The following is a 14,228-nucleotide window of genomic DNA, read 5'->3' as shown; positions in this document are numbered from 1 at the left end:
AATCTAGAACTCATTGCGCCCAATGGCCATTTTCCACTCCAGTGGAGCAGCTGCGGCAGCGGGGCGCCCGAGCGCAGGGCAGAAAGAGGAGGAGGAGCGAAGGGGACACTTACGGGCGATCTAGCCTTTCGGGTGGCGGTGGCGACGGCCGAGCAGCCGCCCCAAGACTGACCGGCCCGGGATCGGCCCGGTGGGGCGGCCACAGGGCTTTCCGGGAGGCGCCGGTGGCGGTGGCGGCGGGGGACGCGCGCGCACGGCCGCGGAACGCGCCCCAAAGGCGCCCGCGCAAGCTCGCGCCCCTCCCCTCTCCTCCCCCTGGCTATCGGCTGGCGTCCCCCCCCCACCCACCCACCAGCCAGGTCCCGGGGTTCGGTATCCAGCCTTCACCCTCTGCACCCCGCCCCCCCAACTCCACTCTCGGCGAGCCCGCTGCACGCTCCACAGCCCGCGCGCACACATGCACTTTCCAAAGATCGCTTTTATTTCGGGATCCCGGTGCAGGGGATCCGGGAGAGCTCGGCGTTCTGGCCACCGGGGGCCGGCCACTGGGGCCGCTGGGGCCTGCAGCTCGGGACCCCGCTCCCAATTTCCCTCTTCCCCTCCAGGCCCAGGAGCTCACTCCTTGCCAAGACTGCGTCGGGACGCTCTGGAAGCGTCTTTTACCCACCCCATCTCCAGGTTTTCTGTGCTCCGCGCGCCCCGAGCCGGAGGCCCCGAAACTTTTAGTTCCCGCAGCCCTCCTTTTGTGTGACTGCTCGCAGGAGAAAGGAGGTCTGTTCGCCGCCGCTGACTCCGTCCGGCTGCGGCGCGCAGGGGACGCTCCAGGGCTAATGCGTCTTTGATACCTGAGATTTCCGGCGCGCTCGTTAACGAAAGTTACATTTTTTTTTAATTGCGATGACTTTTTCTTTGTAGTTACGTAGAGCTAAGCTAAACTTTGACTTTATTGACTATATTTCACGAGGGCGTTCTGTTTGTTTTTGATTAAACTCACCAGGACATGCAACGGAAGGAAAGGAGCCTGCGAGGCTTTGCTTGCTGGAGCACTCACAGACCTCTCAGATCTGTCTCCCTTTTCCTTACATTGAAACCGCGTAAGCTCTTGTCCTCTCCAAACACTTCCTTGTCCCTCTCTGCTGACAGTGTCAGCAAACGACAGAAACTAGCTGACCACAACAATATCATGCTAGGAGAAAATAAATAAATAAATAAATAAATAAATAAATAAATAAATAAACGTTTAAAAACTGGCTAAGCGTCTTCTGCCGGAGGAAGTAAATAATCAAATCTGGATTTTTGTTTTAATTACAAGATTTCTGAACACAAACAGTAAGTTTTCCATTGTATCCATAAACTACCGAGTGGGTTAATGAATTCAGCCGTTTGCCTTCGAGAAGCTGATTCTCCCAGATTTGAACCCTCCAGAAAACCGGATGAAACTCGAGCTTATTTGCTTTCAGAAACAATATGTACTTTTTTGTGACTGCGGGTATGTTGCAGTCACCACACTTCGGAAATCATTCCAAACAACGTTATTAAAATGTCAACAGGAGATTTCTCTGAAGACTCTGAAGATTCTGAATATCAATTAGCATTTGCATTTTGTCACCGAGCCAAATATTTGCAGCACTAAAGTCATTCAAATACCGGTCAATTGCGTTCTTGACTGTAGAAAATCTGAAGTTAAATGTGCACATATCCGAATCACATTGTCATTCTCAGATTCAAAAGGGATTCTCCTAAGACCCGATTTCTTCTACCGGATTTAGGGTGCTTTTAAAACTTGGGCTTCGCAGGACATATGCTCCCCAGTTGGAATTTCTTAGGTAAACCAGTTCAAATCTCATGCATGCAGAGTTAAAGTAGTCTGGAAAACACACACCCAACAGAGCTCATGCAAACACACTAGTGTGCTTACATCTTCCAACTAGTCAAAAGCTGTACAAGGTGCAGGTCCTCCTAGAAAAGTCAAGTCTGCCTACTTAAAGTAGGTGAAGAGAACTCAGACCAATGTTTCTCAGACATCAAAGATCATTAATATCACATTCTCCTTTAAAAAAATGTTTTATTTGTGAGTATGTCAAACTACTAATAATTTGCATTTGCCAAAAAAAAAAAAAAATCCAGCTCTTTCTTTTGTTCGGCTTTGAAGGTTTTCATTCATCTGCCCTGATTCACAGGAAGCCCCAGTGAGTGCACAGACCCGTCTAATCCTATTTTCTTTGGGGAAGCAAAACTTAGCCTGAAGTTTTTATTTAGTGAGCTTAGTAAGTAATCAATAGACATTTTTGCCTGAATTAAGCTGGCCATATGTTGGCTCATTTATTTAATTCTCCAAGAAAGAATCTCTGAAAGAAACCACTGTCTACATTTCATATGTCTGATACTCTTTGATGCCAGGACATAAAGTGAGTCACTCTCCACTATGTTTCTAAGGAGACAGCATTACACACACACACACACACACACACACACACACACACACACACACACACACACACTTAAAAGGAAAAAGTTTGCCAATAGTGCGTTACAACTTCAGGGAACATAAAATGGCCCATAAGAATTTCCAATCTTGATTCAATAGAGTATGTATTCTCTACAGCTCAAAGGTTCAGAAAATTTTCACCGTAAGAATGTATACTTGCTATGTCAACACACACACACACACACACACACACACACACACAGTGATGTTCCATCTCCAAAATATCTTGAATATTAAGGAATTTTTAATTCTTTATTATTTATGTATCATAATAGTTCAACTTCTGTGCATATATACAAGAAAGAATTGCTAGAACAATAGATTCAATTCAAATATTCAAGATTAAGCTGTTAGCACCAGACCAGACACTGAAAAGGAATAGAGCTGAGCTGTCCACATCCAGAAAACATAACTTACCTGACACTTCATGACAATTCAAAACAAAGTCTACAGCAGTACAGGTGTTATGGCAGTAGAAGAAAAAAAAAATGAAATGAGTTGCTAAATAGTGTCTACAGATGTGAGCAATGCCAGGGGAATTGAATATGTTATTTGTCCCTAAAATCCAATGGACTGGACACAACTACTCAATTGGTATTACTATTTGAGTAATGGCAAAATCATTGACTTCTTCATCATACTTGCTAATTGTTTTTTTTTTTAAATAGATTCTACAAAGGACAAAAGAAACACCCATTTCCATTTGTTTTATGTTAAATCAACATCTAACCACTCATGGTGATTTCATTCAAAGAAAACAGAAGGAACTCATTAGCTTATGTGGTTAGAGAGATTGCTGGGCTTCAAACATTTCTACCATACATGTTTTCCCAACTGTAGAAAGGCATGTTTTTAATTTAAACAACTTCAAGAAACTAGAAATTATTTTATTCAATAGGCTCATGTATTTCTGATACTGAAATCACATTAATTTTCAAAGCTGCTTGCCATCCATGTATCTTTGTTTACAAGGAAAATGATCAGGTATTTGTCAAAATACAGTCTGAATAGTGACAGTTTAGGTAACAAGTTAATCGAGAAAAATGAAAATGGACATAGTGGCAAAGTGTTGGGATTGGTATAAGCCGGTAAATTCAGCTGGTAGCTTCTTCATTGCCCTGCTGGAGCAAACTTGAATATAAACAAACCAAGTCTGAAGGAAACTTCACAGGGCTGCAATGGAGGAGAGAGGCTGGAACGTGAGGGTGGGTGAAACAACCTGGTGACTAAATTAAATCGGCGAAGGGAACTGTCTTGAAGGGAAGGTGAGTCTGTTATAAAGAACACATCTTTACCTGAGAAATTGAAAAGGGCTTTTGAATAAAACGGGCATAATGGTGCACACCTTTAATCCCAGCACTTTGGAGTCAGAGGCTGGCAGATCTTTGGGAGTTCGAGGCCAGCCTGGTCTACAGAGTGACTTCCAGGACAGCCAGAGCTACTTAGTTGACCTACATGGCTACCTTGTCTCAAAAACAGAACAAAAAACAAACAAACAAAAAATATATGAAACTACTCCACTTTCTAGCTCAGCACTAGGAGCAAAATTAGTTAGATTGTAGCCTAAATTGAACTTGGAGCTCTTTTCTTGATAACTAGGCTTTGATGTTTGGTGGAGAAACAGCTAGCCCCCTGCTCCACAAAGCCCTGTGGCACAATGCTCTAGAACAACTCAGGTCAGTGTGGGCCACAAACTTAACTAGGGCTGGTTGAACGTTGCTAGCTTTGTTTTTTCTTTTTACTTTCTCTCTTCCTTCCTTACTTTTATCTTTTTCTTTTTCTCTTTTTTTTTTCTTTGCCATTCATGGAGCTAAAATGAAATCAAAACTCATTTTCCATGAGACCAGAAACATATGAGAGCATTTGGCAAAGCCAATAAGTTTTTCATTATTCTCTCAGCTCTCTAGGCTCAGTAAATCTTGTCCAAGAAAGTCACACATTACCTAAAAGGAGGCGAAACAGTCTCAAAATTCAGGATAGTGAAAAGCATAATATAAATATGATTATGGTGTACTATGCTTAATGATATTATTTAGAATATATAATCATATATGCATTTTAAGACCATTTTATAATTATTACTTTTAAAAAATATCCACCCATATAAGTGGCTGAATGAGTTTCTCTATACACGTCAAGTGTTTAAATATGCATAACTATCTGTAAAGGATTATAAAATTTTTATACCATTACAATTATGATACTTGAAAGCAAGCAAATTAAAAATGATATCCCTTATAATCATTGTTTCACTGAGTTTCTCATAAGTCAAAGTCTTTCTTTTCCATAGATTGTTCCCATAACTCTTGCTAATCTCTGCACCATGAGGATTTTCACTAATTGGGTCTTATAGATCTTCCTCTATCAAGGCTTCTGTCAAACAAAGACAGAGAAGTGGGCTGTTCCTACCAACTCTCTGTCCCAACTTCTCATCATTATTTTGTTCATGGTACACATCCTTAAGCACTTTTTCCTTGTTAATGTGTGTGTTTAGAAATGAACACTCTCCCCTTCCTTTTAATGCCTGTAAACCTTGCCACTGTCAACCATGAAGATGAAATTTAAGTTTCTTTTAAAATTGTTCCTAGTAGTTCATCTTGAGTGCAGAACAAAAGCAAAGCAATGTTTAACGGTGGCAGCAGCTCCATGCTGAACAGTAGTCTCACCGAGTCATCACAATGGGATTGTCCCTGGCTGTGTCCGTTCATATAGAAGCCAAATGCACTATGGTCCAACTTGCTAAGGGCTCTAAGAGTCAGAATGCAAACTCACAGACACCCCCTGTGAGCTCTAGAAAGTCAAAAGATAAAATTAAGTTCTCATAGCTGTACAACATAAAATAGTCCTAATATTTTTAAATAAATAAATAAGATTTATTTCATTTTTGAAAATACTTACAATTGTAAAACATGAGGCTTTTTACTTTGGCTCTCATTAACTTTTACTGACATTTTCCACTGTTTTACTTTCTTATTAATATAACTATGTTATTTTTCCACTCCATTTTTCTTTTTTGAGAAAGGATTTCACGTAGCCCAGGCCAGCCTCTAACTGGATATGCGGCTGAGGCTAGCCTCCAAATCCTAATCCTTTGGCCCCACCTCCTCTCTGCAGGAATTACAAATGTGTGCCATCACGCCTACTTTCTGCGGTGCTGGCCATGGAACCCAAGGCTTTGTGGGTTCCACCAGCCAAGAATTCTCTCAGCTCATCTACATGCCAGCACCATTTTATTTTTGAAGATAATTATTTGTTTTGTCTATTTTGGTTGAAAACAAATTAGAGCATGTGAGAACCAGAATAGCAATCTATAAAGTAAAATGCTATGTAGATTCTTGATAATATCATGTCGTTTCTTGATCAGATATGAAGATTTCCCTCTTTCCACAATAATTTAAATCCTTCCTGTGAGTTTTTACCTCGTTGTGAATCTTTGCAGTTCATCACCTAGGCCCTAGACTACACAATGACATCATCAGCGCATGTTTTTGTGATACATAAAAATATACCAGGATGAAAAAAATCAGGATGGAGTTAATTGTTCTCTAAAATTATTATCCAAATTTAAAATCATATGAACATCATTTGTACCTCAAAACAGTACTGGAATGGTATGGTAATTATGATATTTTGTTGTGTGAACATTTTCAAGTGTTTTGATTTTTTAAAAAAATCACAAAATATTTTTTTGCTTTAGGTTAAAAATAAAACACTGTTATAACCCGTGCAGCCACTGTGCATTAAAAGGACACTGCTGCACAGTTGCCTGGATGACTAGTCTTGGGATGCTTTTGTGTGTTTCTCTGAAGTATCTACCCTCTAATTCAATTCTACTAAAATCACAGATCACAACAGAACTAAAAAGGATTATTAGTGTGCCAAGAGTCTCCCCATCTCCACTATGGAGATATAATTATGGTACCAATTTAATTACCTCTGTGTCTTTAATACTTGAATTAATGGCCCAAATGCAAACCATGTATTTTAAATTGTTCAGACAATATAGAATGCACTGCAAGAAAAACTAATTTCCTGTTTGTTATCCAATGGTAATTGAAACACAATAATTCATAATGATGCTGGGTTACTGTTGTATGTGAAGTGACAAGTCTCATAGATAAAGGTGATAGATATAATGAGAAGAGAAATGCCAGCTGAAAGATGTAAATGGACAGGAAACCCAAGAATGAGACTTGCTTTTAAATAATATGAATCCCAAGGAGAATATTACTTCTCAGGATGCTTTTGGGTGTTTCTCTGTATGTAGTCATACAGGAAATAAATCTATATGTAGTCAAATAAAGAATTTGATAAATATCTGAAATAATGAATTTTGACATTTTTATGCCATTATTTAATGCATACTTTCTTTCTAATGCCTTATTGTAAAATGATTTTAAACGTATGAACATCAGTACATATATACGCATATGCATACCAAGCTATTTTCTGCAGGTATAGATTCGAGATCATAAGGATGGCATATGCTTATGTACTGAGAGAAATTATATAATGTCAAAAATAGATACTGAATTAAATAATTAGATAACTATCTTTAACTACCTGAATAAATTTATAGGTTTTCAAAAATCAGCTATAAAATATTGTGCCTTACAAAGGGAGCAAGTTTATCTTTGCTTTAATTTTCCAGTTAATGAAAGAAATGTTTAAATACTCTATAGTGAGATTATTAACATCTACAAAACTAAAACAGATGCGTGTCTTAATATACCATTAAATTTATGATATACATAGAACCCTTACATAAGGCTGACCGAAGGCTGGTGACTCTAATTTGCTCTAGATTTATAATAACCTGATCTGGTTTTCGTAAGTACTGGAACCCTTTAAACAAAATTAGAAAGCAGTTGAGTTTTGTGTGATTAAAGATGCAATTCCCGTTGGGGTAATGAGAAAAGTTAGAACATGTTTCTTTCTTTATGGATGTTTCTATAATAAACAAGACTGCCATATATTATATATTTTTGTTACTATGATTTTCTTGTTTTTAATTATAAAATAAACCAACTGAGTTTCAGTGGAGTCTCAAATTGAAACTATGCCAAAATTGAGCTGAAGAATGTGCCCCAAACTTCATAAAAATCCTTACAATTGTTTCCAGGGTCTTGGGGTCTCATTGTACAAATACTAGTTCACAATTTTCTAGAGCAGAATATCACTCTCATTTAGACCATGCAGAAGAAAGTCTTTGAGGCCTGATATACTTCAAACCTACATGACATGGATAAAACTGTTCACTCGTAATGATTACTAGATTCATATAAATTACAAACAGAAAATAAAATCTGGTCTATTTTATCTCTTATACAAACAACATTTACAGCACTATTTAGAAGTTCACTTGGTGAATTGCAGCTCATCAGGTCCTAAGCCCTAAATCTGTAATAATGCTTTGTTTTAAATAATGTGAACACTTACTCTTTTTCTAAGAAAAATATCAGTCAAAGAATGTTAATGCAAACATCAGTAGAAGCATATATGTATTATTTGTGTATACAGAAAATAAGTACATGCAAAAGTATTAATTCATTAAAAGTTTATCTCTCATAAAACCTTTATTAGCCCTGGAAGTCTTTGCCACTTCATATAAAATGATTTATCTTTTGAATAACAAGGTTCCATTAATCTGTTTGACAAAGGAATTTTTAAGTCATTTAAATAATTTATTTGGATGAATTATTTAAATTCTGTAAAATATATATGTGAACATGTGTATGTCCATATCTATATGTTTGTGTTCTAGCACAGTATTGCTGAGAAAACACAGGGCAGGGTTCAGAGTACTGTCCTTGACATCACCGGTGCGGCTTAGTGTGGCTGCACCTAGGAGGTCTTTGATCACCTTCTGTTGGCACAGGACCCCTGTTAGAGGGCATTTGTGCTCCATTTGGCATCACACGGTGATTTCATATCAGAGAAACTTACACATTATTTTCTATATTCATTTTCAATTTTGCATTTTCTCCTAAATTGTAGGCTGACATAATTTTCAACATGTAAGGATAATAAAGGCAATTATTGAGCCGTTGTAGAAAACTGTTTTCCTCGGTGTGCTGCTGTAGGCGCTACTGGAGAGTGGCAAACACATCCCCTCCCCAGAGAAATAAGTTGTCGGTACAAACAAATAGGCCTGGGGGAGGGGTAGGAACAGACACCAGCCAACAGTATCAACAGTGCCCAAAGCCAGGGGACACAGGATTCCCATAATATGCTCAACAGGCATGCCATTTGGAAATTTTCACCATCCACTAGTTCTTCATGGTTATTCACATAACTTTTCTCAACCAAATCTTATTCTTTTTCCTCTGAAGGTGTGTGTGTGTGTGTGTGTGTGTGTGTGTGTGTGTGTGTGTGTGTGTGCGCGCGCGCGTGTGCGTGTGTGTGCGCGCGCGCTCCCGTGAATTAGGGAAAGTTACACAATTTATGATAGCTCCTTATCACTTTTAATTTTAAACATGCAAGAAAGTCAGCTTTTATTTGAGTCTCTACTCTGCCAACCATGCTTTTTGTTTTTGTTTTTGTTTTTGTTTTTGTTTTTGTTTTTCTTCTTTTTTCTTTTTGCCTGCTAGGTCCTTGCTTTGGGAAACTCTGCCCTGCTGGTTTGTATTTATTTGTTTTATTATTTTTCCTGGAGGCCACTCTTCTCCCTGTTGTCCTAGTTTAGGGTGAGTTCATTTAGTTTTCATTTCCGTTTTGTGGCACAATCCTCTCAACACATTCTTTTCAGTTTCACTTGCCAGCGAGGTCTTAATTTTACACATACAATTGCCCTGCATTTTTGTGACATTTGGTAAACTTGGAAGCGCCTGTCTGTCACTTAAGCAAAGGCCCACCTATAACACTTCATGTCACACATCTTATCTGCTATGCTCCAAGCTTGAGAAAGAGTTAGGAAAAAGCCAGCACATTGATACAATTGTAAAAAGGCCTTGATCTAACAAGGTGACTATGACACCTTGGGAGACAATGGTCTAAAGAAGTCTTAGGTTTTAAAGTCTAAGATTTTAAATTAAAAAGAAGAACAAAGAGAGAAAGTAGTAAAGAAACCATCCTGGGAGTCCTCTTGCCCACATCCTGGGATGGGACACAGATTCCCTCCCCAGTGCTATGCCAGCATTCTGAGCTGTATCTTCAGCCAGCGCACATTTTATAGACTTGACTCTAGACTCTACATGACATAGGAAGTAGTAGGATTATATGCCACTCAGAATAGCATGATGTGTACCAACCACTGAGGTAATTTGGAAACACTTCACCTGTTCTCGGAAGCCTTCTGAAGAACACTGGCTTCCGCAGTTCTCAGCAGCTGCAGTTGCTCATGGAATAAGTGGGAATCAGGATGCTAAAATTGTGTTGGATTTACCACTACACACTTCAGGTCAGCATCAAAGTGACTTGGTCAGGATACCACAGCACCACTTTAGCCAACATAGATATTAGAAGTAAAAAAGTCCTAGAAATCTTGCAAGAATATGTTTATTGCCATACATAGTAAGTATAAATATCATTGTTACTTATTAACAAATGCAATAAATTAATTTAAATAGCTTGTTTAAGTCAGTTCATTGAAATATTTTTGTGAGCAATATTTTGGTGATTGCAATCAAAATTTGAGTGATTTCCAAAACTTAATTTAATAAAAATGTTATACTTAAATGTGTATGTTCTTTTTCGTGAACACAATAACAAATGAGTGCAATTTGTTGAAAGGGTTTTCTAGTTTCAGCTACAAATGATCTAGAGTGTGTGTGTGTGTGTGTGTGTGTGTGTGGTGTGTGTGTGTGTGTGTGGTGTGTGTGTGTGTGTGTGTTGAGAAAACAGAAAGTTATACAACTAAGACAGTATTTATCAGCATTTGTACCCTGACTTTAGCAAAATTGAAATAGCAGTGTCCTTGTCACTGTGCATAGAAGAGTCATTTTTACTTGTACCCTTCCTGTTCCAGTCACTGTCATGACACAGGAGAGCCTCAGATACTGGAGTCAATGGAACTTTTTAACCCTCTCACCTACATTTTATTTGACGGCAAAACATCTTTGACAAATTCTGCATTATGCTAAAGGGTATCATATTTCCATCTTAGCTCATTATGACTCACTAAATTGTCAAAGCCCAAACCTTACTCCTATGAGCCAGAAATGTGTTTTAACAATTTTTTGGTCCTGCCAAAATTTTATTAATGTTTTCTTTTTAAAAAAGATTTATTTTTTATGAATACCACCTCCAGCCTCTATGTCTGTCTGCATGCCAGGAGAGGACACCAAATCTCATTATAGATGGTTGTGAGCCACCATGTCGTTGCTGGGAATTGAACTCTGGACCTCTGGAAGAGCAGTCAGTGTTCTTAACCTCTGAGCCATCTCTCTAGCCCTGTTAATGTTTTCTTAAAGAGCAAATTAATTAATAGAAATTTCCAGAGAAGTAGACATTGTGCAGTCATTTTATATGTTGGTTTTGTTTCCAATCATGCTTTTGAATTATAGCTTTAAAAAAAAAAAAAAAGAAATTCCCTTGGAATACTCGTTCATAGTGTCAAAAAAACCATACTGACTCTCACTGTATCTATCTTTGATGATGGGGAGGGAGCTTTGGGTCTTCATCAAACTGAGCATTGTTAATGTAGCCTGCTGCATATCTTGGTCTAGATTGGTTTAACTTGTTCTCTACCCCAAGTGTTCCTTAGATAGTGCTTACATATTATCAGCTATTAGGGCAGCATTCCTCGGATGTTACAAACTGCTAAACCTTAACAAGTCTTGAGAACAAATGCAGTTTGCTTGCCCCATAGGACCACACAATCTTTTGGTATTTGATCTATTATTTGTCAACTTAAAAATGAGATTTTGGAGCTGGAATGTAGTTCAAGGGGAGAGCACTGTCCTATTGTGTATCAAGCCCTAGATTTGGGGCAGGGGGCAATTAAGAGATGATGTATTTCTAGCTTCTGGGGCTTGAGGCAAGGGCACCTGGGAACATGGGGTATTCTTAACCTCACACCAAACTTGATCACGGGAGGTTTTTCTTTGTAAACAAATGTGCAAGCATAGATTCATGGCATTCTCCACAGATCCTATTGGCTACTCCGGAGCTAGCATAGCATCTCCTCCATGACTATCCAGTTCCTGCTACTGTTACATGTTCTCTCAGGATGGCATTAAAGAAAACACAAGTGTATCTTGACCCATTTGTCTGTTCTCTGGAAAGTCAGAAGTCAGAGCGACAGGACTGTATGGGAGCTAAGGAGAAGGTAAGATGCTTGCAATTGCAATGCAGGCATAAGAACCTGAGTTGGTCTCACCGAGTGCATGTAAAAGCTGACGTAAAAGTATGGATTTGTAAGCCCAGTGCCAGAGAGGTAGAGGCAGAGGGAGCCCTGCATAAGCGTTGCTGCCAGACAGTTGAGCCAAACTGGTAAGCTCCACACTCATGGGATCACTCTCCCAAACTGTAAGGTGGAGAGCCCTGACTTTGACCTTTGGCTTCTATCCACAGGTGCCAGGTATACACACACAGACACACGTGTCCATGCACACGTCTACATAAGCACACATACATATGAATAGATATGTACACACATAAACACACAGTGACTTTACTTGTCGCCCACTTCCCTTTTATCCATTTTTTAATTCCAGGAACCTTTGGGCATCTTAGCTTTAAACTTCAGTGGACACGACTTTATATTCTGAGCAAACATGTGAATCACGTGTCACTGTATAAGACATGAAGACATGTACAGTAAAGGTGCTTTCCTGGACTCAAAGGGTCCGTGTGATACTAACATATTTGTCACTCACAGTTCATGCTATAAAACGTCCTACTTACAAACTAGCTGAAGCTCACATTCCTTGACTTTCTCCTCTCCTGGCTGGATGCTTCCCCCACCCCCATCCCCTTTAATGTCTTCTCTTAAGCTTTGTTTTCATTCTTGGACTCGTTCGGTTTCCCTCTGTGTTTATCAGAAGCAAATGCTATTTTTCATTACTTTTGCATCATGTCATACCACATAATTATGTTTCACTAGGGGAGGACACATGAAAGAAATCATACACTTCCAACCAACAAACAGAGGCAAACAACCTAGCAAGGCTTATTACAAGCTGCAGAGTTTCGTAGCCATAGCTCCACAAATGAGTAAGACTCAAGGCAGAAACAGCTAAACACAAAATGTCTTAAGGCAAACAAGCAGAGCTTTTTAACTTAAAACCACAAGTAGTTGATAGTCCCACACATGCTAAGGTTTTCTTTTTCAAGGAAGAGTATTTGTGTAGAACCCAGACAGTCTACCAAACCAGAATTAAGAGTCATTTCAACATCCCAATGCAGGATGTTTCCTGTTCAAATCAATGATGTTATTCTTAATTTTATTTTATAGTATCTATTTCCCCACACAGATTTCTAGTATGACTACAGGTTAAGACAGTTTCTCATGGAATGTTACTGCCTCAGGTATAAATTAGAAAATATGACCATCATTTTTAAAAAAGTGTCTGTAAGTTATATTGTTCTGTGTGTGTGTGTGTGTGTGTGTGTGTGTGTGTGTGTGTGTGTGTGTGTGATCCTGAAGATGAAACCCAGAATCTCACATATGATATGTGAACTCTTCCCCATTGAGCCAAATCACACATTGCTGACACACAAAATACTTCATAACATTTTGAATACTGGGTGATATGTAATTTCAAAAAATTAGTATCTCTGACTATGTTGGCCTGGTCTAAAGTAAGGTGACCAAGAGTGATGGCTCATATCTGAATCCTAGGACTCAGGAAGCTTAGTGAGGAGGATAAGAGTGCTCAAGGCCTACCTGGTCTACACAATTAGTCTAAGGCAAGCCTAGATTCAAGAATCTGGACCTGAGAAATGCTCAACCGTTTTCTGAATTCATATTCTCCAGAGCCTGTCTGTAGTTGTCAAGCTTCTGCAGAGACACGGGAAGTAGAAACAAGAACCTGGAAGGCCAACCTAGTCTACAGAGACAAGAAACTGGAAGGCTAGCCTGGTCTACAGAGTGCTGAGAAAGAGGAGACGAGGATCAAATGAGGATGGTGAGAACCAATACCCACAGTTGTTCTCAGATATCCAGCTGCCCCTGTGTGTGTGTGTCTGTCTGTCTGTCATCCTGTCTCTGTCTCTCTGTCTCTTTCTCTGTCTCTGTCTCTCTCTCTGTCACTCTCTGATACATACACATACCACACACAAAGTTTATTTTTTTAACTCATTAAGATTAAGCCCCTGTAGGCCAGTCTGGTCTACAGAGTGAGTCTCAGGGCAGGCTCCAAAACAATACAAAGAAACCCTATCTCAAAAAAACAAAACAAAACAAAAACAAACAAACAAACAAACAAAAAAGCTGGGCGTTGGTAGCACACACCTTTAATCCCAGCACTCGGGAAGCAGAGGCAGATGGATCTCTGTGAGTTGGAGACCCGCCTGGTCTACACCAGGACAGCCTCCAAAGCCACAGAGAAACCCTGTCTCAAAAAAACCAAAGATTAAGCCCCTGTTTCAAAAGAAATATTTCTTTGTTGTCATCAGACAAGGTTCTTGTAAGCGACACTAAATAAAATTTAACTTCCATTAATTACAGAATTTATTTATCTTCTAAATGTTTCAGCTTATTTCTATTAATCCAACAAACTGAAATATAAAAAAGTCAGTTCTTAAAGTTGAATGAGTGATTTCATCAATTGCTTAGTCTATGTTCATACATTAAAAA

At 39.1% G+C, this 14,228-nt stretch overlaps 1 protein-coding gene across 2 annotated transcripts in view; it reads right to left on the bottom strand.

The window, feature by feature from the left end:
• The window catches only part of Adgrl2 (adhesion G protein-coupled receptor L2), a 173,034-nt gene extending 172,236 nt beyond the window's left edge, over positions 1-798 (bottom strand). Inside the window, exon 1 of one of the 2 annotated variants that reach the window (XM_035451260.1) lies at positions 668-798. The gene's annotated coding sequence lies outside the window, so the exon portion shown is untranslated. Of the gene's footprint in view, positions 1-113; positions 244-667 lie in introns of those variants that run through there. The other variant, XM_035451258.1, reaches the window with a different exon arrangement.
• Between the last annotated feature and the right edge of the window lie 13,430 nt (positions 799-14,228).

This window comes from Cricetulus griseus (genome assembly GCF_003668045.3).
Source record: "Cricetulus griseus strain 17A/GY chromosome 1 unlocalized genomic scaffold, alternate assembly CriGri-PICRH-1.0 chr1_0, whole genome shotgun sequence".
NCBI classification, from domain to species: domain Eukaryota; kingdom Metazoa; phylum Chordata; class Mammalia; order Rodentia; family Cricetidae; genus Cricetulus; species Cricetulus griseus.
This window is presented reverse-complemented; position numbering and strand designations above follow the sequence as displayed.